The sequence below is a fragment of the Euprymna scolopes genome, chromosome 9 (assembly GCF_053919585.1).
Source record: "Euprymna scolopes isolate OS-2025 chromosome 9, ASM5391958v1, whole genome shotgun sequence".
NCBI lineage: Eukaryota > Metazoa > Mollusca > Cephalopoda > Sepiida > Sepiolidae > Euprymna > Euprymna scolopes.
In genome coordinates this window covers 47,267,572-47,291,791 of record NC_136490.1, presented here as the reverse complement: position 1 = coordinate 47,291,791, position 24,220 = coordinate 47,267,572, and the positions used below count along the sequence as shown (strand labels likewise).

The 24,220-nt window shown below is 33.4% G+C and overlaps 1 protein-coding gene across 1 annotated transcript in view; it reads right to left on the bottom strand.

The window, feature by feature from the left end:
• Nucleotides 1-24,220, bottom strand: part of LOC145284535 (QRFP-like peptide receptor) — an 829,491-nt gene that overhangs the window by 532,147 nt on the left and 273,124 nt on the right. Inside the window, exon 2 of the mRNA XM_080133433.1 lies at nt 10,369-10,464. The gene's annotated coding sequence lies outside the window, so the exon portion shown is untranslated. The remainder of the gene's footprint in view (nt 1-10,368; nt 10,465-24,220) is intronic.

The following is a 24,220-nucleotide window of genomic DNA, read 5'->3' as shown; positions in this document are numbered from 1 at the left end:
AATCGGAATCGGGAATCGGTTAAATCGGTAATTTTCGGGGAATCGGAATCGGCATCGGAATCGTAAAAATTTGTGTATAATTTCCGATTCCAAAATCGATTCTTTGAATATTTTTCCAAAGTTAATTTTCAATTGCTTGTACCGATTATAACTATTTATTTCTTTTAAACTATTAGTAAAACTAAACTTTATAGATCTACGTACTCGTTATAGAATTAAGTTCTCATAACAAAATTACGTAATTTCATTAAATAGTTTTTGTTTTACGCTCCCTTGACTAATTATCGCAGTTTTTTTAGGAAGATTCCGAATTTCCCAAATCGTTTTTACGTCATAAAATAAAAACTATTTGATGAAATTACGTGATTTTTTTATGAGAACTTCATTCCATAACGAGTACGTAGAATATATATATATTTTTTTTCTTTTTTAACATAGTGTAAACTGCACAAACACCCTTTTTTAATACGTGAAGACAGTTTAGAGCTTCATCCTAGATCTAAAAATAATTTGGTTTTTAGTGGGTTTACAAATATCGTCCAAAAGTAGAATTTCAATGAGGGGGGACTTTTAAATGTAAATATAATTTCTTTTTCAATCTGAAAAATTTCTAAATGTTTTCTCTTTATCTATTTTATCCAGACTTTGATAAATTCATTGTGAGATATTCATGTATATTTTTAACTTTTCCGAAACCCGAGAAAAATGCGACGGTGTCAGACAATGTGGCTCCAGGAAAATAAAATAAAACTCTATTCGTTTGAAATCTTTTCATATTAAACTCCTTGAGAAATTTGGCAAGTGGGTGTGAAAAAGTATTGTTGTCGAAACCAACGGCATCGAAGGTGTTAATTACCCCATAATACTTTCAACTCAACTTTTGAGTGAGATTGGCGGGCTTCAGCGAGGCCTCCGTGATATATATAGCAATCCTTAAGTATAAACATCAACAATACCGGCAGAATCAAAGAAAATCACACTGGAAGCATATTTCAAATTGAATCAAAGGCCAAGCCTTTTCACAATTTTGCCCATTCCTTGTTGGTCCCCCCCCCCGATTTATCGGAGAGGGACTATAGTTTTCAGTGGCGTTCGTCCGTTCGTTCGTCCGTTCGTCCGGATGATTCCCGGATAACCGTCCATTACTTTTTTCTGAAATTTTGCCACAAGTTGTACTCCAATACGTAGATGTGCACAACATCGAGTTATTTTAAAGAAAACTCTCGTTGCTCCCCCAGGGGCTGAAAAGGGGTAAAAAATGCCCAAAATGGCAAAAATGACACTTTTGGCCCCATAACTTTTTTCCCGTCCATTAGATTTTACTGAAACTTGTCCAAAATGTGAAGGCAATTGTTGCAAATGTAAATTCAGTATCGCTGACCCTGGCAAAACTCTGGTTTGCGCCCCCGGGAACTTTTAGGGCTAAAAACCACCCCTTTTTTAGGCTCTTTTTTCATATTTGTCTAAAATGTGATTATGTATCTCTATTTAGTGTTTTTTTATGGTGCTGAACTCAAATTTACATGTCTTAAGGCCTGAAACATAGCCGTTTGTCCATTTTTACAAGTAATCAGCTCCCCCATGGGGGCAAAAGAGGTAAAAAAAATACCTCAAAATGACTCTAAATAGACAAAATTGACATATTTTTCAGAATAACTTTTCATCCATTCATTAGATTTTTCTGAAACTTGGCAAAACCATGGGCATACCTGATATACACCTGATGGAAGTATCACTGACCCTGGGAAAAATAAGAGTCACAAACCCTGGAGGTTTTAGGGCTAATATTGGGTGTGGAGCAAAAGTTGAACTTAGTCATTTTTCTGAAAACTTTTGAAAATTTTTTTTCACTCAAAATTGTTTTTTTATCAGTTATGTATCACTTTTTTTATCACTTTATTCGATCCCCCCTCCTCACATAGAGGGGGACCATGCATGCACGGCTTGTTATATTTGTCAATACCGATTGCCGAGTGAGGGAGCAGCAAACATACCGACAAAACCCAACACTTTTATATTCTACTTTTCATTTAATTAGCAATAATGTTTGATATTATTTTTCTGGGCAAAATATTTCTTTAATTTTAGACAATTCTTTCGCTACTTTGAAAATAAACTGCATTCTTCTAAAGGTTACCTAGCGAATTTTCGCAAAGTTTCAATTTTTGTTTTGTTTATTTTACGCATATAAAATAAGTTTAGATCTTCTTTAGTTTTACTAATAGTTTAAAAGAAAGAAATATTTATAATCGGTACAAACAATTGAAAATGAACTTTTTAAAAATATTAAAAGAATCGATTTGGGAATCAGAAATTAGGCACAAATTTTTCCGATTCCAATACCGATTCCGATACCCCACAAATTACCGATTTATTCGATTCCCGATTCCGATTAATCGACACAACACTAATATAAAACGATTAGGAATTTAAAATAGACGGTCAGTTTCACAAATAAATATAACGTAACATGAGCTGTAGTGTGTTACCAATTTTAAATTATGTGCGCTTATTGGGGATAGGGTGTCTACTTTTTAAGCGATTACACATGGTTTTACAACGTTGCAAACCGAACTTAATTTAGTGGGAAACACTTTAGTTAATATCCATAAAGAATTAAGATGGCCAGAAATGATGATCATTTTACGTTAAATTTATATTCGAAACTGATCTTACACTCTAAATTCTAAATGATCGCTTTTCTTTCCGCCAATTAAAAAAATGTTCTAACACGTAATCTATAAAAGTAATATTTCATTTTGGAATAGGGATTTAGCTGCGAGAGAAAGCACAGAAAGCTCACGCAATCTCACGTTAAAAATGGTTTTCATAATAGTAATATTATTATTTAGAAATTCGTTCGTAACAATGAGATGTGGCTTTGCTAAGTGGCGTTGTTAAATATATTGTTCTTACATCGTTTTCTTATTTTGCCTACCAATCTTCGAATATTTTCCACTATTCATGTAAGTAGCATGTTATACAGTAAATACGAACTGGTACAATATAGCTTTGTTTTAAAATCAAAATAAATGTTTTGTTGTGTTACAATTTTTAATCAATTACAAGGCAAACATTTGAGATAAAATATACGCGGACATTAACCAGGGGTTTATGTAATAATTTGAAAATTTACGAAAAAACAAACAAAAAAAATCTCTAATTAAATATGTATAAATTTTACAAGAATCGGAATCGGAATCGGGAATCGGATCGGAATCGGAAATTTTGAACGGAATCGGAATCGGAATCGGAATCGGGAAAAATTTTGGCATCGTCCCATCACTAATATATATATATAATTAGGTGCATAAATACTTATTGAATAATAGTGGTGCAGTCGAGTAACTAAATTTCATCCTTTTACTATTAGGAATGCTTATGTAGTCTGTGTTTTTATAGAAAAAGTTTATCCAGAAACCAAAGAAAAATGTCCAACTCTAGTTTTAGTATTAAATAAGAACGAGCGTGAGAATGAAATTGTATTTCGCATACTATTTCTTTTTTATTTCCTTGTAGATTATGAGTCTACTGGAAGTTTATGTTCTTGCTAGATCCAAATAAACCTTCAATTCTTGTGTATTACGCTTCGATAGGATTCAACCACTAGGCTACCGTTATTCACCGTCGATTCCTGGTTGAGGCTATTATTCAGTTATATTTTGGAAATACATATTTCAGCAGAGTTCTCTATTATAAGGAAAAAAAATTATAGAAACAAAAGCCTAGTATTTATATAGATATATACAGGGTGACCTAAAAAATGTGATATCTCCATTATTTATTCACCGATTGCCCTTATTTTACAGGACATGGCAGAATCAACGACCGTGACTACACCAAGACTCCAGTGGGAGCTGGGACAGACAATACACTGTGTTAAATTTCGTTCGGACAAAACGCTAAGAAACGGGGCCTAATTAGAGTTGGGGACCGTTTTTTTTTGGTCACCCCATATATATATTTTCAGAACATTTAGATGAGATAAGTCATCGGTACCGTCGGTTTCAAACATTATAATAAAGGACCGTTCATGTCGCTATATTAAGCCCTCTTCATTTGATACTCATCTGTTCATAACTGGAAGTAAAAATATACACATACATTACAAGGTCTCACGCAAATATGTTTTTTAACTGTAAATTTCGAATGATAAAATTTTAATAAATCGGCATTTCATATTTTGGACAGCAAAAACAAAAAAAGGAAAAAGAAAAATGAAGAATACAAAAGAGGATTTGTATATATTTGAATGCTTCTGTTATTTATAAATCTAATATATGTGAGCTATTTATCGCGTCACATATCAAAATTATGGCTTATTAATTTCGGTAATTTACAATTCTTCCGGTGTTAAAGGAAATTGGTGTTTTCCTAAATCATTTTCTAAACTAGTTTCAATGAGACAGCATTTGAAAGTTCCGATCGATTTCACAAAATAATTTGAAATCTGATATTTTAATTATAATTCAGATAAATAATAATTATATTCTTCTTTGATATGTAAACTATAACACATGTTCCTATTCTCTTTCATCTGTCTTATTAAATATGGGTCAAGTATAGCTTCCTTTCAAAACAATGCCTGATTAGACAATTTCGAAAAAAATGTATTAGATATAATCCCTGGACTTAAATTTACATACCGACCAAATAAAGTCTAAATAACTCTAGCCCCTGACATCAAAATGATAAAAATATAAAAAATATGAGACAATTGTTTTCATAAGATAAAACAAAAAAAAACTTTTAGAGAAAGAAACAGGAAAAACACTCTATTAAACTCTCTTACCGATTAATACAAATGAGCAAGAAAAAAAAAACATCTATTCACCAAATTCCACAAAGAGAGCTACACATTTAGGCATAGAATATATAGTAAATAGGGTAGTGAAGCGAAATGTCTTAATAACTTTAAATCACTATAAAGACCAGTTTTAAATAACCAAAATTGAGAGCTAATAAACCCAGCTAAAAGCTAAATTGGTGCAATTACTAAGACTATCATTAATGAATAATTAAAAATCTATAGACAGAAAATCTTACCTTTATTTGTGGGTAAATACGAGCTCAGTCCTTGACTGGTTCAAACCATAACAACACAACACAGATACAGATTAATCTAACTGGATATTGTGGATTTTTACACCTTTCTTACTTGTTGAAAAAAGCATGGCATTTTGCAAATACATATACACATATAAGTAAGACGTGGAGAAAATTATGCAAGCAAAGCATACCCTCCTGTTTCAGGAAGTTGAAACATGGGTTACAAAATCAAATCTTTAAGAGCAATTTAATGTTCCGATGGGAGCCATACGATAGTGAAGCCGTCTGTAATCTTGTAGGACTTTTCTTACTAGACGCCCTGAAAACACACATTTTCAGGACATTATATTACGAATGTAGTGGATTATGTATATCGCAAGACTACAATAAATACACATGACAGACTACAAAAAAAATTAGTTAAGATTTTTCATTAAGCCATTTTTTAGTTTTAAAATTAACAAAAACAATAGAAAACAAACAAATAAATAAATTAAATAAACATGAATATACATAAACGATAACACACACACACACACACACACACACACATATATATATATATATGGGTGTATGTATGTATGGGTGCATGTATGTGTGTACACATATGTATATTTATATATATATAAAAAAGAGCAGAAATGAGGAAACTCGTCTGCCTTAAACCACTAACCTAGTTCTAAAACAGATCATTTGTTCGACAAAATGCATGCCTATTGGCTGATAGGAAGGGTTGCGGTGTATAATAGAAAGCTGATTGGCTAACTAAAATCCTCAACATATATAAAAAAGAGAAACAACCACAGAATTCGCGCATAAGCCTGACGAATCCTATAGTGGATTAAACGCCGAATATTCAGTGTAGCTTAATCGCCAAATATATTTTATAAATTACTAACTAGCTCTACCTACGTATTGAGCACTTTTGAAGTAAATACTTCAAGTTTACGCATGAATCTATACTTTCGTATATTAATTTTATGTGAGTAAATGAAGTAGTTATATATATATATATGTATATATATATATATATATATATATATATATATATATATATATATACAATTATGAGCAAAAAAATATGGGCCAAAATTAAAGAAGGTAGAAATCGATTTTTCAATATTTTTCCATGAACTGATGTTAATTTTAACTGAAAATTTTTATTTTGCTGATCATTATGATTATATGCTATAATCATAAAGTGAAACAAATAAATTCTAAAATGTTAAGACCGCATCTTGGGGAGGATATGAAAAAAAAACGAATTGCAGGATTAAGACTGTCCAAAATGACTTACAGGCAGATTTTTGATATTTTAAGAAAATAAAATCTCTTTCTGTAGTGAAGCTAATTGGTCAAAGGTTCGAAGTGGAATGCTTCGTAAAAGGGAAATCTGGATCTGGTAGCCCTAGGACGACCACATGCTTGAATTAACGTTTTGACGGATCGAAAGAAAACCTTTGTGGACCATAGCAAAAATTCAAAGCAGGGGCTGGAAATTCTCTTCCCAGATATACAATATCTTTCATACGAATGAAAAAAAAATGGGATTTTATTCTAAAAGGGATGTAACTCTTCTTAGTGAAAGAACTCCGACACCAATCTAATATAGAGACGACACCCTGTTTACCAATAAATCCAGGCCAAGAGAATATATTAATACAATAAAAAAATTGCATGATTTCTTTAATAACATAGGCGTCTCCATAACTATTGAACCTATAAAAAAACAACTTGTAATTTTCTAGACATTACATTAAACCTTAACAGTGAGATGTATAGACCTTATTAAAAACCTGGAATTACACTTTATACATCCATAAGTCCTCTAACAACCCTAATTAAATTATAAAGTCAATAGTACCGTCCGGCTCGAAATAAATCTCTGTACTTTCCGTCGACAAATAACTTTTAAATAAAATGACACCTTCTTCGACAATACCCTAAGGAATTCTGGACACAAAGAAAAAATAAATATTACCAATTTCAACCAATCTGTAGGCCACCTGAAATCCGTGATCACCAGCAACATGGCCCGTAATAAACCCCCTACCACTACAAGATACACCCCGAGTAGTAATAAGGAACCAACGCAATCAGTACCAACATTTTAATCCTATTCCAACCGCTTCAGGAGAAAGACAAACGTTATTTGTTAAGGTTTTTATTCTCTATTTAGTTCAAATGTCAAACCTAATATACTAAAAATAAATTTCATTGTACCAAGAGCGTTCAAGTACCAACACCGATATAACTCAAGCAAGATCTACCGCAGATGTGCTAACAGTTATATCTCACAGGATAAGTGAATCTATTGAGAAAGGCTTCTTGTCTAGGGCAATTGCTCTTGACATATCAAAGCCCTTCGACAAAGTATGGCATAAGGGCCTACTTCACAAGATTTTCAACCACGGTATAACTGGAAATGTGTTCTCAATCATTAAATCATTTCTCATAAGAGTAATGGTCGATGGACAAAAATCAGAGGCCTGCAATGTTAATTCTGGAGTCCCTCAAGGGTCCATCCTGGAACCAACTCTCTTCCTGATCTACATCAATGATCTCCCTAAACACATACTTAAATAATTCGTTGACATCTATGCTGATGACACGACCATCTACGGCAACACATCAAAGGCAATGAATGACAAAGCTCTCTCTGATTCTCTCTCCTCTGATCTCGAGCAGTGTAGGAACACGTCGATGGTTACCTTTAATGCATCTAAAACCAAACTCCTATCTTTACATCATCAACGTATGATCCCCATCTGGCATCAAGTGGAATGGGTGGCTCTCATCTAGGAGAAGCCCCATGTTTTGACAAGCTTCTGGGTTTGTCCTTTACTCTTGATCTGAAATCAAGTCTGTTGCCAAGGTCGCTGGAAAGATGGTGGGATTCTTCTACCGCTCCAGAAGATATCTCACTACTGATGCAATTCTCTATCTATATAAAAGCCAAGTACGTCCAAGGATGCTGCCATATCTGGGCAGGAGATGTTAAAAATAGCCTATCCTACCTTGACAGAGTAAATATAGACTCCGTGGCTTAGTGGGGGATGCCCTTTTCTCTTCCCTGCAACCTCTCTCCCACAGAAGAGACATTGCGAGCCTGTCTTTGTTTTCTCGGTATTTCCATGGCAGGTGTTCGTCTGAACTCCAATCCCTGGTTCCCCTCGCCAATCTTTCACGAAAAACACCCGTCTAGCTGAATCCACTGTGAAAAATTCCCCCACCCTTTATCTGTGCCCAAATCAAAACGTAGATTCCATGAACAAAGCTACTTTCTTAGAACTGCACGCCTGTGGAACTGTGTTCCGTCCGCCTGCTTTCCACCTGACTGCAACCTTGATGTCTTCAAATCCAACGTAAACAAATTCCTAATGAATCGCCCCCTTAAGTAAAACCCTAACCCTATCTCCACACTAACGTACTGTACTTGCAATACCCATTATCCCTAAGTGGCTTCCGAGCCTTGATAAGTGGTGATCACCGTGTAAAAGAAAAAATCCATCTTTAATAAAAATTCAATAAGGATTTTCCACTTTACTAGTCCTAATTTAGAACGAGGAATATTAATATATAAGAATAAATAAATCACATCGGCCCCAGAAATCCTTTCAGAATTTAGACTAAAAACAAATGCAACTTTAATAACAAGCTTAATTGTTGATTCAACTATGATTGTATTTAAAGGGAGTTTATATATTCTTGCACAATAACAGAACTACACCGTATTTCCCCACACTGAACTCTAATATTCTGTTAACACTTCTCTTCCTCCCCATCGTTCATCTGATATAATCATTTATCTAATAAGCGACCTAAACAGTCAGCCCCGCACTAACCCAGTAATAATAATAATAATAATAATAATAATAATAATAATAATAATAATAATATTACAACCATCCCAACACTAATAACACTGATACTCCAATATACAGCGATGATGCTCATTCAATTGTAGCATCCCACACATCAATAACCAATACAAATCCACAAACCAATAATAGGCCCCGATCATTTAAAAAAAGTACACAACTATATCAGCGCCATCTCAGCTTAATTAATACCAGAATATATAAACGGAAGTTTGCATTTAAAAACAAAAACCCTTATACTAAACAAGAAACTTCTTTAATTTAATTAAAAAAAAAACATCTAACAAAACTTTTTAGTCAATCAAATAGAATATCCTAAAACAGGTGCGTCATTGCATATCTGAAGCTATAAAATAATTACTTCCCCCGAAGCAAGAATTGAATAAACTTTAAAAGCGAACTACTCCCCTTTTACAGGCATAAGACTAAATTTAAATATGCTCGATTTGGAATTACTTAACTTTAAATAAATCACTTAAAATATTATTCACATCAATTACCGATTTCTCCCTTTTACTTCCTCAGCACTTTATGTAACCTCATTATTTTATATATTTTATATTCTCTATCCTTTTTGCTATACCATCAACTGGTTGCCTATCCCCCTTCCGCCCCGGCCTCTGCTGGAATGTTTATGCGTGTATACATATATTTATCTTCTGTGCATATGAAGACCTGACCATATATGTTCTGATGTGTATATGTTCTTTAATGCTTGTATTTATGTGTTCTTTGGAGTCTGCTCATGCATATTACTACAGGAGTTCGTGCATAATTCTTCTCAGTTCCTCTTTCTTTTCTATCGGTTGCACTTTGACAGAGTCCGGAAGGGCCAGCCGCCCAATTCTTTCCCTGATTACCATTTATTTTTCTCAATCCTCATAATAAAAAAACAACTCTCAATAACAACCCTCTAATCTTTATATCATTTTTGCATGCAATAAGCTTATAGCCCACACATCCTTTAAAAATATGTATGCTTCATCCTCGTTTACACAGTCCATAATTCCACCAAACCATTTACTCGACTTCGTCCTCCTCACTGCCTTCATTACTATTTTTCAAAGATAGGTTGTCATGACAACCAAATCATCATCTTCCCTTACTCCACAGGGTGGAACTGCCTTGATAGTGAACCATTTTCTTACTTAGTTCCTTTAAATACTTTGCAGACAAAATTTATGATGCATTTTGTTAACTTCTCCCCCCTCTGGCGAGAAAGAGGACACTTCGTTGATTAAGAACTTTCACCATCTATTTGGGTTTCATTTTCGAAAAATAAAATTGTGTTTAACTCTTGCTAAAGTGTTTCTCAATATAATGTATTAAACCCATGAACTTATACGAATGTATATATATATATATATATATATATATATATATATATATATATATATATATATATATATATATATTGGGAGATTTTCAATGCACTTACCTTTGGATGTTGTATGCCGACAGTTCCTGTTTGTAAATTTATATTTCCACACAGTGTTTCAATATAATCATGTGTTTTATTTGTCCTCACGCCATTCTACGAAAAACAAAAATAATTAATGAAAATATTTCCTTTGTTGAATATCGGTATTCTTGAAAACGCCGGATAACCTAATAAAAAGCGTAAATCGTTACGATTGTTTATCTTTCTTAAATAGTAATTATTTCAATAACAAAAATGTATGCATCAAGAAAATGTTTTGACAGCAAAAAAGATTATGGAAATACATTATTGCAGTTATATATTTGTAATCCAAGATTTAGAAAAGTTCGGTCATGAACTATGGTGATTGTAAATATTTGAATTTACTGATCAAAACAATAGATAGATCTGAGCAATAATGACTAACTTGAATCTGTTGTTAGAAAATTCGAGAAACAAAAACATAAAGGATTTTTTGTATATCGAGTGGACAGACCAGACAATAAGGTTGCTAGTTAAAGGCGCATTACTGGGAGTCGTCAGCCAGACATGGTTGGGTTTGTTAGTCGAGAAACTTTCGGCTGGGGAATTAGAAATTTAATTACAGAACAAAAAACAGGTGTGCCTTCCGAGAAAAAGAAGCAACAACGATGAAAATAAATGTTATATATAAACATAAGTTAAGGAACTATTAACGAAGGTAGTTGAAACTATTTAAGATGTCTACCACGATGAAAATACGTGTCAACTTTTAAAATAACTTTCTCTGATGTAATTTACATACCATGGACTGTATATGATAGGGTATATAAGAGCATGTCTTTCTAAATTTTCCCTTTGGCCTTTTCTCAATGTTCTGATGGTATAGTATAGTTATTTATATATATATATATATATATATATATATATATATATATATATAAACTTTATTCCCCATTTTTCATTTTAATTTCATTTTCTGTGCCTCTTAATAGTGCTGGACATTTCTTATTTTGATGAGGTTTGCTTTGTTTAAGATTTATATTTGACTCCAAACCCTTACTAAACTGCACGGACCTAATATATATATATATATATATATATATATATATATATATATATATATATATATATATATATATATGTATATATATGTATATATTTGTTTATTTAGCTAATATTCCACGTTAGCATTCCCGATACATTTCTATCATATTGTTTCTATCAGTAAAAATACCGTTTTTTACTCTCGATACATATTACTAAGATCTCATTTTCAAAACATCAACAAAGACCCCCAGCAATACACTATAAAACAATGTGTGTTTGTTCAATCACGCTTAATATCTAAGTAATATTTGAGTAGAATATCATGCTTGAGTTTTTAATAGGTTACATCTCTGGGATCGTTGCGTTACTAGATGTACTGTTTTACTTTTATATAAACGGACTAATAGATGGCAGTTTTTATAGTTTCTCACATTTAAATCATAATGTATCGATGGCTTGTCACTATAACATTTTAAGTTGCATTTTAATATATAAACACGCAGATTATCTGGACACATCTTTGTTCATTTTTAGTTCCCCCTAATAATCTCGATACGAAGTTATATCAGTCGGTTAGTACTTATGGTAACGAGTAAGAGGGCAGCTTGTTTGTCTGTAACGTTTTGATTTTTAATAATATTTTAGGTGTTTTTTTTTTACATAGGCATCGCCACTTATCAAGGTTAAGACGCCACTCGGGGATAAGGGATAAAGTGTGTAAAATAGAAACTGGGCAATAAAGTAATCGTTAGTGATGGAAATTCGGTAAATTTGTTAACTTATATGGAACAGCTCATCAAAACCTTGTTTACGTTAGACTTGATGACAGCCATATTGTAGTCAGCTGGAAAGCAGGAAAACTGAAGACAATTCCAAAGGCGTGCGGTTCTAAGAGAGAAACTTTGTTTATGTAATCTACGTTTAGGTTTAGGTTATAAGTGGAAATTTAATGACTGAACGAGCAGATTAAGCATTATCGTGGCTAGAACGTTCTTGCGGGTTTTTTTTTATTTTGATTTCAGAAGATCTGTTTTCAAATACATGTTCATTATAATACCTTTACTGTTATATTAATTTTAGAGAGTCTTTCGCTCTATCTAATCTTTAAAAGAACAAGCGTTTTAAAACTAGTATGTCTTCTTTTCAGAATGTTGAATACAATATGGTAAAAAAAATAAATAAATTGGCGAAATTTTCCAATTTCATTTCAAGCTAGGACTAAAAGTTGCTAACATAAACTCACGATAAAAGCGAAGATTTTTGCCTAGGAAGTACTACTTCACATACAGCACAATAGTGATTTCAGAAATGCTATGGACGCGATGAGATGTTTGAAGTTGACGAGCGCTGTGGTCGGCACTAGGATGTTGACAATGATTAATTAAGGGCTTTAATCGAAGCCAATCCACGTACAACTGTTCGCGAACTTACTTATGAATAAGATGTTACGTATACAAAGATTTCCAACCATTATTTGAAAGAGAGCGGAAACACAAAAAGCTTCCGAAACTGGTGCTTCACGAATTGAACGCCAACCGAAAAAAAACAAACAAACAAACAAAAAACAAAACGTCGTTATGAAGTGTCATCTTACCTTCTTTAAAGAGAACAGGAACAACCTGGTTCTCGACTTGGCTGTGGGTTATTTACGAAACTGGCGACACTCAGGAGGAAATTACACAGCATTTGCCAAAGCCAGAGTTGCATCAAAAGAAGGACATGCTGACTGTTTGCTGGTCTGGGATCAGTGTTATCCATTACAGGTTTTTGAATGGAGCTCAAACTACTACGGCGAAAAAGTACTGTCAGCAGATGGATTAATTGCAACGGAAACTTCGACAACAACGCCCAGCATTATTCAACAGAAAATGCGCAATTCTTCTTTAAATGCCTTGTTAAACCGACCCTGCGGAAGATGAACGAATTGGGATACGAAACTTTGCTTTATGCGCTATAGTCTCCACAGCTTTCACCTACCGACTTCCACCATTTTAAGCCTTTCCACAACTTTCTGCGTGAACTGCATCACATATAAGTGATATCAAAAACACTTTCAGCGATGTATTCACCACCAGAAAGCAAGATTTTTACGTTGCTGGCATCAATTCACTTGTTTTACGTTGGCAAAATTGTGTTTATTCTTATGATTATTCTTTCGAGCAATACATTTTTGTGTCGTCAGAATTAAAAGTTAAACATCGCAAGAACTTTCTTGTCAACCTAATGAAGTAGCGTGTTATTCAGTCTGTCCGTTTGGATTTTTAATTACGATTTCGATTGGTCTTCTAAGATTATTTCTCAAATAACATTTAAATACCTAAGCGCACGTATTGTGTGGATTTATTTTTTAGTTTACATTAGTCAAATAATAAAGATAAGTTTTTCTGTCTGTCGGTCAACTTTTCACGTAGGCATGGAAACGTTTCTTTTGTCTGACTTTCATGCTAACATTTTAAAAATCTAATCCATGGTCTGTCAGGATTAATTGGCAAATAGAATTTCAATGTCTAACGTGCAAAACGAATTGAGATTCTTTAAGCAGCGTCGTTCTTCTTAATTGACTCTTTACATTCGTACATTCATTCGTCGAATAAAAAGATCGGCCACTTGATAATTTCAAGGAGCAACCTTCGTGACACTTGGCGTCCGAGAAGATCTCGCATTGGCAAACTACCAATCTAAACAACTGATTAAAATGGATGACCAATGACAATAAAAAAACAATACCATAAAATCCAGAAAACACTTTACAGTAAAACCAGTGAAAAAAAAGAAAAATATAAATGTAATTGCAAATGAAATCAAAAAGTGCTTTTGACGAACGATGTTCGTGACATGAGACTATTTTTTTATTTCTAACGCGTCCACAAAATGATAAAGCAAAACAGATAATTGTGCGCGACAATCTAGGGCTTGCTCTATTTAGTGTTTTCCTCAATTTCTCCGCGTAAACGAATGATAGATAAATAGACGTAAGAATAGGGGAAAAAAAGAAAGAAAAGATAAAACAGAGAAAAAAGAAGAGTAGATGGATATAAATGAAGAAATTTAAGGAAAATAATACACAAATGAGATAAATAAACAGGAACAAATCTTCGGTGAAAAAGTGCAGAAGTATATATATATATATATATATATATATATATATATATATATATATATATATATATATATATATATATATATATATATATATATATGATTAGTTGCTTTGGAAAAATAAATCCAGCAGAGTGCTCAATTAAAAGGAAAATCCGAAATGTAAGAGCGTATTTATATTTTGTGTTCAGAAAGTTGTTAGATGACACAAGTCATTGGTACCGTCGGTTTCAAGCCAAATAATAAGGACCGGTTAAGGTATCCTTATTCGTCTATTTTATAACCGGAAGTCTGAAATATATATACCTCGCGAGTTCACATTTAAATCTCGTTTTGTTAAGTCCCCACCATTTATTCATCGAATGATCATGATTTCATTAACTTTAAGCTTTGAATTATTTAAATTTAAAATCTAATTTCGAAAAAAGTGTTTTCCTTATATAAATCGATTTTAATTTTAACCCAAATTAATTTAAACTTTATTTTTATTATGTATAAAACACCTTTAAATTTGAATTGGTATCGGTTAAAAACTTAAAATGTCGTTTAATTATATCGAATTGCGTTTATAAATTTCTAAAATACGTTTAAAGTATTAAAAAAAATCGAATCTTTCGTTTAATTACATCGATTAACGTTTAAAAATTCCGAAATACTTTTAAAAATCTTTCAAGGCTTGGGGAAGTGAGTATGTATCTATCCTAAGTGATCTTCCTAGTATATTAACATTATTATATTTTTCTATAGTTCTATGTCCTGCTGCCAATGCGCATAGAAATCACTTTTTCCATTGCTTCCAACGTAATAGATGTACTGAGACTAAAGCCGCTTGTAGAACTCCCAGCAATCACTGTAAAAAAAAAGTAATAAAGAACGCAAGAGAGTTGTATGCTAAGTCCGTCAAGTCCAAAGTAGCTGAGCAGCGGCTTGGTTCCCACCAGTTTTGGTAAATAGCAAACAGAATCCTGAACAGAAGCGTGTGCACTATCCCAACTCTCATAAAAAGGATCTGAGGTAATCTCGTCAGCACCAGACAAAGCCAAACTCTTTGCCAATAACTTTGCAGCTAATTCTAACCTTTGCGACCAAGGTTGCCAACCTAAAAAGTTTCCTCCTGTACCAGAAAACACGCTATGCGATATACAAATATCTGTACGTGATGTTGCCAAGCTAATCAAAACCTTGATTCCAGTAAAGCAACTGGCCCTGACGGTATTCCAATTGTAGTACTCTAAAGTCCTCAACCAAAACTTGCGCCCATCCTTACAAAACTGTTTAAACGTTGTCTTAAGGAGAATTGCTTCCCGTCACCCTGGAAAACCTCATCAGTATGCTCCGTATTTAAGAATTCATGTGATTGCCCATCTCCCTTTCAGTACAGGCCAATAAGTCTCCTGTGCGTCATGAGTAAGTTGCTGGCATCTGTGTTAAATAGATAAGTAATCAACCATCTCAGCAAAAATCACCTTCTTAGTGACACGAAATATGGTTTCCGTTCTACTAGATTTACAGCAGATGTGCTTACAGCCATATCTCATAGGATTACGAATCTCTCGACGGAGGCTACCTTTCTAGGGCAGTATGGCATAAAGGTTTACTTCACAGGATCTCCAGCTATGGTATAGCTGTAAATGTCTTCTCAATTATTAAATCATTTCTCTCTGAAAGGTTCATAAGAATAGTGGTTGATGGGCAGAAATCAGAAGCTCTTAGTATTAATGATGCAGTCTCTCAGGGGTCTTTCCTGGACCCTACTCTCTTCCTGATCCATATTAATGATCTTCCAAATCACATCCTTACATTATTCGTAGGCATCTATGCTGATGACACTACTATCTATGGTAGCACATCTAAGACCATAAACGACCAAGGTCTCTCTAATTCTCTCCCCTCTGATCTTGAGCTTGTTACTTTTAATGCATCTAAAACCAAGCTTTTATCTTCACATCATCAACGCTCTGATCCCCATCTGCCATCAATTTAAATGAGGAGGTCTCATGTTTTGACAAGCTTCTGGGTTTGACCTTTACTCCTGGTCTTAAATGGAACATATACATAAAATCCGTTGCCAAGGCCGCTGGAAAAATGGTGGTATCCTTCCATCGAGTAAGTAGATATCTCACTGCTGAGGCAATTCTCTATCTATATAAGAGCCAGGTACGTTCAGGGATGGAGTACTGTTGCCACATCTCGGCAGGAGCTGCTAGAAAGGACTTATCCTGCTTTGATAGAGTTCAAAATAGACTTCCTAGCCTTGTGGGGGATGCGCTTTTCTCTTCCCTGTCACCTCTATCTCACAGAAGAAATGTTGCGAGGTAGTCTCTGTTTAATCGTTATTTTCATGGCAGGTGCTTGTCTGAGCTCCATTCTATGGTCCCCCTCGCCAAACTTTCACAATAAACACCCGTCTAGCAGAAAACACTATCATTATTTTCCCCCACTCTTTATCTGTGCCTAAACCTTGATAGATTCCATGAGCAAAGCTTTTTCTTAGAACTGCACGCCTATGGAATTGTCTTCCGTTTTTCTGCTTTCCAGGTGACTACAATATGGTTGTCATCAAGTCTAAAGTAAACAAGTTTTTGATGAGCCGTTCCATATTAGTTAACCAATTTACCGGATCTCCATTACTAACAGTTACTATATTGTACAACTTCTACTGTACTCTTGGCCTTGATAAGTGGTGATGTCTGTGTAAAAAACAGCGCCTATATCAATGTTGCGGAACTTGATGCTATTATAAAAGGCATCAGTCTGGCTTAAAAATGGGAGCTACATAGATTGGGTGTTAGAACAGACTCCGCAATAGTAGCATCATTGATGAAATTGAAACGTGATAAGCGGATGCAGAGAAAATGAGCACCGGATATGTTGATCAAGCGTCGACTTGGAACTCTTTGAGACTTTATCCGAGAAGTCGGAATGAAGGTAATTGCCACCTTGGTTCTATCACAGAAAAATAACGGAGACGTACTAATCAAAGTGAGGAAAACCTCGCTAAGAAAAGTACGACATGACCCTACTCTGTTCTGCAGTAGACCATCTAAATGACCTGCATACGATGCATCATTTTGGAAGGGAACGGAGTTTATACTGATCGAATCCGCACAGCACTATGCAAGATGTCCGAGAGGCGGTAGTACAATGTAGGGAATGTCACTCAATTGACAATGCACCGGCTAAACACGAAAAAGAGGAATTGCATGTAGACGATAATTGGCTATTTATATCACGCATATACAATATGTAGTTAACTATTATTGACTGTGTGCTAAGGAGCGTAGCGATGTGGCAGAAAATCTAAAATGAAATGACAAAGGAGGTGAAGACAGTTTTCAAGGCGGTATTCATGGAAATGGGGGTCAGAAGAAAGGATTTTGGTGGATAACGGTATGTCATTCCGCTGGGAAATTTTTAGAGACATGTGCAAATGAAACGTTACGTTACATTTTAGAGCCGCATACCGCCCAAGTAGTAAAGGAATTATAGAAAGGCACCATCAAACCATAAAAGCCGTGGTATCAAGAAGCCAGATTTAGCCTAAAGAAGCTGTATTTTGGTATAATATGTCACCGAAGAGTGGCCAAGATGAAACGTTAATGCCACACCGATATACTTTTATATAGGAATGCCAATTGGCTGTAAGAGAGAGAATAGAACAGGTACACGCGAAGATAACGCTTAAATAAGGGGTGCGTCTGAAACCATCCAATTTTCCTTGCACAATTCACTGACGAAGAGATATTTAATTGACGTGCTCTGTAAAAATAAAATGGCGGTTAATGGAACGCAACGTCCACTATTAGACATGAGAACAAAACGGTTCGGAATTCTTTCGTTGGACTTTACTACCTCATAATACCAACATATTAAACTGCGAAAATTAAAAGAAAACACTAGAATTATAATCTTCCACAGATTCGTTCGTTTTCTCATTGGAATGTTGCTTGTCAGTATGCATAAAACAAATGTTTATTGAGCATGCTATTTGAAAAGCATAGGAGTTATATGTATCTTATATACAAACTCAATATGTATATATATATAATATATATATATACATATATATATATATATATATATATATATATATATATATAGGCAGACATACACTCACGCACAAGGGTGTTGTATTACTGTGTATATTTAGAAAAATGTGAAATACAGGGCGACCCAAAAAAAGGCCAAAGACGCTAGTGTTTTGATGTGATGTTTTGAATATAATAACCAATTATAATCAAAGTTTCATTTCATTCGGACAAAACATTAAGAACCCGGGCCTAATTAGAGTTGGGGCCCGTTTTTTTTTTGTCACTTTGTATTCTATATGAGAGCCATATCAGTGTGTACATACATTAAAATATGAAGAAGATAAGAGAAATTTAAACAGATAGTTAAGGGATAGTTGATCAAATAAATGGGAATAAATGCTTCTAGTACACAGTATAGAAAGGCTGGGAAAAGGCGCATGCTACAGAGTTTGAGAGAAGCATTAATAAAAATGGAGAAAAAAAAGGAAAGGTAACAGTTAAATGTATAGGAAGGAAAGTGAGAGATGTGAGCACAAAAAAATAAACCAAAAGATAAAATTAAGCTTTTATTTTACGAGTAACTTAGGAGATATGATTAAATGATGTCAATTTGGGGAAGTTGCTCCTTCTCATTAGAAAGTGGAACTAATATTCTAACGATTGCCAAAGAGTTATCAGAACTCGGTTTTCATTCACTCTATTCTAACATGCATTTTTGTAATTTCTTTCCATTTATCATTCTAATCCGACATGATTGGACCCTCAATATGCTTGCGCATGCGGAGTATTTTCTCTTATATTAGTAAAAGAAAAAAAAATACATAAGCAGTATTAAAAATAGCCAACTACTAAGAATATTTAAGCGCATGGAATCTTAATTTATAGGGTGACATGGATTAAATAGGATAGTTTCTTTATTCAATACTAATCAGACTCCTAGTTTTTCTTCAAGTTTCCATTAAGCTATACACATATATATATATATATATATATATATATATATATATATAGAGAGAGAGAGAGAGAGAGAGAATAAATGACAAAAACTTATATTCCAAAATATATGATGTTGACCATCTTATAGTTTATACCTTTAAATCAGTTGATTTATATAATTCTTGACAGTATCTGTTTCGTAGCGCAAAACGAATCACGTAATTATTATATAAATTAGTGAATCTATTATGGTCTTAATTCATCAAAAGAAATAGCAACAATCAATCCGTCAAAAAGGAATTAATCTGTGATTTGACATGGTGCAAATCCGAAAATTGGAAGGAAGCTGCAGTTACTTTATATTTTCCATTACTCCATATTGAATTTCAATCAAACAAAATCATTAAACCAAACTATTCGTACTAACAATTTAATTAATTCATGAACCTTCTACCAAATTTTCGATTTAATAATTAGTAAATGTATAATTCAAATTTATGTATACATACTGTTGAAAATGATATCAACAAATTATAAATTATTATACATGTTTGTATATACGATACTAAACTAAGCTACAGAAAAAACCGTAAAACCAACTATTCGTACTAACAATCTTAATTAATTTATGAATCTTCTACCAAAATGTTGCATTTAATAATTAGTAAATTTATTAATGCTAATTTATGGATACATGTTTATGGAAATAATATCAACAAAATTATAAACTATTATATATGTCTGTACATACGAAACGAAACTAAGCTACAAAAAGAAGAAAAATCAACTATTCGTACTAACAATTTTAATTAATTTTAATCTTCAACCAAAATGTTCTATCTATAGGCCCTCTAACATTGCCACAAATATTGCCCCACACCAAAAATAACTTCCATGATTTGCAGCCTTGAAACTTTGTAACTAGGATTAAATTCTTAGTCCTTACGTCGACGGACGTATTGCCTACTTTTACTGACTAGCCTAGTGAAATGTCATTCATCACTAAAAATAACTGTCGACCAATATGAAGGGAACATGCTCTTCAGTGCATCTGAGGAAATTTAGGCGGTTATTTCTGTTCTTTACAGAAATAATCGGCTCGCATTATGCAACGCCACATCGCAAATAAAATCCCTTAAATCCGCTTTTATTGTAAAAATAGAGAACTTTTAAACAATTACACACTTTTGGATTTGTGGTGCCGTTTCAAATCTCTTTATGAGGCCGTGAATCTTGCTAGATTTGTCTTCGCTCTAAAAAGTAACTCTAGGACGACCAGATTTAGAAGAATCACGAACACTGCCGGATTTGTCATGCTTTTTCACAGTCATTTCTTCCATTTTCTCATCACTTTTCCATTTGCATCCGATTTCTCGATTGGATACACCAGCAAAATGGAGATTTCTGAGCTCCTGACGATCACTAAAGGAATGTGGAGGCATATAAACTAAATCATACAGCGTATAACCGGAATAACAACAATTACGATTAGAGATGCTTTGTTGGCTGAAAGAAAGTGGATATTTTAAAGTGATTTTAAATTCATTTGTTGCTGCGGAGTTTCTTTTTGCCTTTTCGATTTTTAGTTATTTTTTTAATTGATGAGAACACTAGGGTACTTCAATTAAAAAATGAAAATGTAAAATTCTAAAAGAATAAAAGGCTAATCACATGAGGTACAAGCTGTTTAAACAGTTAAATTCAATTTAGCTTAAATTTGCTGACAAATGCGGACTATCTGTTTGGCAACACAGAAAACGCGCGTGCACACACACACACACACACACACACACACATATATATATATATATATATATATATATATATATATATATACCTAAATATATGTATGTGTATGTTTGAGTGTGTATGTATGTGTATGCATATATAAATAAAGAAAACGGTAGAGGTGTGGTGAAATAAGCTTAAATATGTTATTTTAATTCTTCTTCTTCTTCGTATTATTATTATTATTATTATTATTATTATTACAGAATAGTCGCGTATGATTTTTGCCTATAAACAATATATATTAGTATCTGCACAGCGTGGCCCGGTCGTAAAATACGCTAAAAAACGCTTCATGGAGATTCCTTATTTCTTACTATACATCCAATATTCTATTGATTATTATATTATATGCAATTTCAAAAGAAAAAAAATATTATGACTCGCTTGCCATCAGCTCAAATTGAAAACAAATCATTTAAGGTTACAGCTTTTGCAATTATCATTTAAGCTCTCCTTAAATGGATGTAAAACAGTTAAAATGAAGTGATTTTAGCGTATACTTGTATATTTGCACACACGTACAAAACCTTTAAAGTCGACTTACACAAGTGCCTATTGTTTTTAATATTTAGCCCCAAGCAGCTTGTTTTACTAGCTTACGATCAAACCAAATTCGTCCAATATATATATATATATATATATATATATATATATATATATATATATATATATATATATATATATAGTTTATTGTCGATATACTAAAATTGACGAAGGCCGTTCATCCGACACTCCTAAGAAAAAGTTCACGTATATATATATATATATATATATATATATATATATATATATATATATATATATATATATATATATATTTACTGAAATTTCTGGTGTTACCAGGTTAGTGAAGATATTGACTTCCTGACTCGAATTAACTGTACATAACATTGCCGTTTTTTTTCTTCTTTTAACTCATGCAAAATTAAATCAGGTTCTGCACAGAAAATTACAAAACAAGTTTCTATCCACCACTCCTTCCCCTCTCTTTTTCATCCTCTCCTACTTTTCCACTAGCTTCAGAAAAACAAACCCAATTATGCTCTGCAGGGCCGGGAACGAAAACCGCAGAATCTCGAACAAGACATCTGAAAAAACACTACGAAGGTCGAAAATAAAACAGAATTGAAGCATGAACATTCTATACTCTATTGTTGTATTCATCGTGAATAATTTAAAAGGTCTTTATGAGTTTTTTAAAAAAATCTAAACTAACCATACCGTAAGAAAATAACTCGTACATGTTTCGTTGCACATATAATTGCTGGTTTCATTTACTTGTAGGAATAGTGTTTATTGAACTGAATGTTGAACAAGAGTTAAATATATTGTATCAAAATTTTACTACTTAGGAGCTAATTATGGACAATGAGTAATTATCTGCAGCAGTAACATAACATGACTGACAGAAAGAGGATGGCGTGAAGAAATAAATTACCTACAAATAAAACAAAGAAAAAATAACATGGCAAAAGCAGTGTAAAATCGAGTGGATCAGAGGATAAGTGTATTAAAAAGAACTTCCATCATAATATTCCATTATTTATAAACATTAACTCAGAGTTCGGTGTGGCGAAGGTTATTACAAACAGGGATTCATTCATTGTCTGTCTACACTGGGTGGGTCGTATTATATTTCGTGAAAGCAGAGAATAAAGTTGTTCGCGAAGGCCTGCCGAGAATTTCGTATGTTTGCACAGCCGATAAGGAAAAGTAAGGCATTAAAGAATAATAAGGAACTTGTACGAAATATACATAGAAATAAGGAAATGCATTTTACATGATTTACTTCTGTGAAAATAACAATTACTTCACCATAATTTCTAGTGCTATCAGAGTCGACTTTGTATGAATTCAATCCATGGTTACCACACAGGAAGTGGGTCCTTTACAGTGCCATTTATACTAAAATATATTGTGAACTATACTGCAATTTAGATTATAATAACCGTGAACTTTGTGGAGAATGCATGTAAAGCTTCCCCAAAGTGCATATCGATGTGTTCCAATTAAACAGGCAATCCTTCCATTTGACTGATAAATGGGCGATTTCACCGATTTCGACTACAATGCAAATATGGGAGGGTGAAACAGACGTGAATCTAATTTAATTCCTACAAATGGCGCGTCTCACCACTTGTATATATTGTGAACTTTCTGTTGTTAAGAGGTTAGTGAAGATATTGACTTCCTGACTCGAATTAACTGTACATAATATTTTCGTTTTTTCTTTTAACTCATGCATATCGATGTGTTCCAATTAAACAGGCAATCCTTCCATTTCATTGATAAATATATATATATATATATATATATATATATATATATATATATATATATATATATATTCATCCAAATGCAATAATGTTTTTTGTATCACAACTCATCAGTGTGGCTAAACTAATAGCTTTACCTTGGTGGTGATTGAGCCTAAAAATATCGCGCTGTTAATTCTACATATCGGCCCATGGGATCGGTGCTAGCAGAATGACCTCAACAAATGGCCATTCAGTTAAACACTCGCTCACAACTTTTACAGTGCTCGTGCTTTAACAAACTAACAAACAGCGAGCCTCGCTTCATAGTTATATAATTAACAGACGATATATACAGGGCTCAAACTCTAATTAGGCCCCGTTTCTTAGTGTTTTGTCCGAATGAAATCAAACTGGTCATAACTAGTTCATTATATTCAAAACATCACATCAAAACACCAGGGTATTTGGCCGTTTTTTCTCCGTTGACTGTAAAATGTTCAGAAAAACAATTGAATAACCTCTGTTTTTTGGGGGAGTCACCCTGTGTATATATATATATATATATATATATATATATATATATATATATATGGATGTTATTTGTATTTGGATCTATCTGTATAAAAGCCAAGTACGTCCAAGGATTGAGTACTGCTGCCACATCTGGGCAGGAGCAGCTAAAAACAGCCTATCCTGCCTTGACAGAGTACAAAATAGACTTCGTGG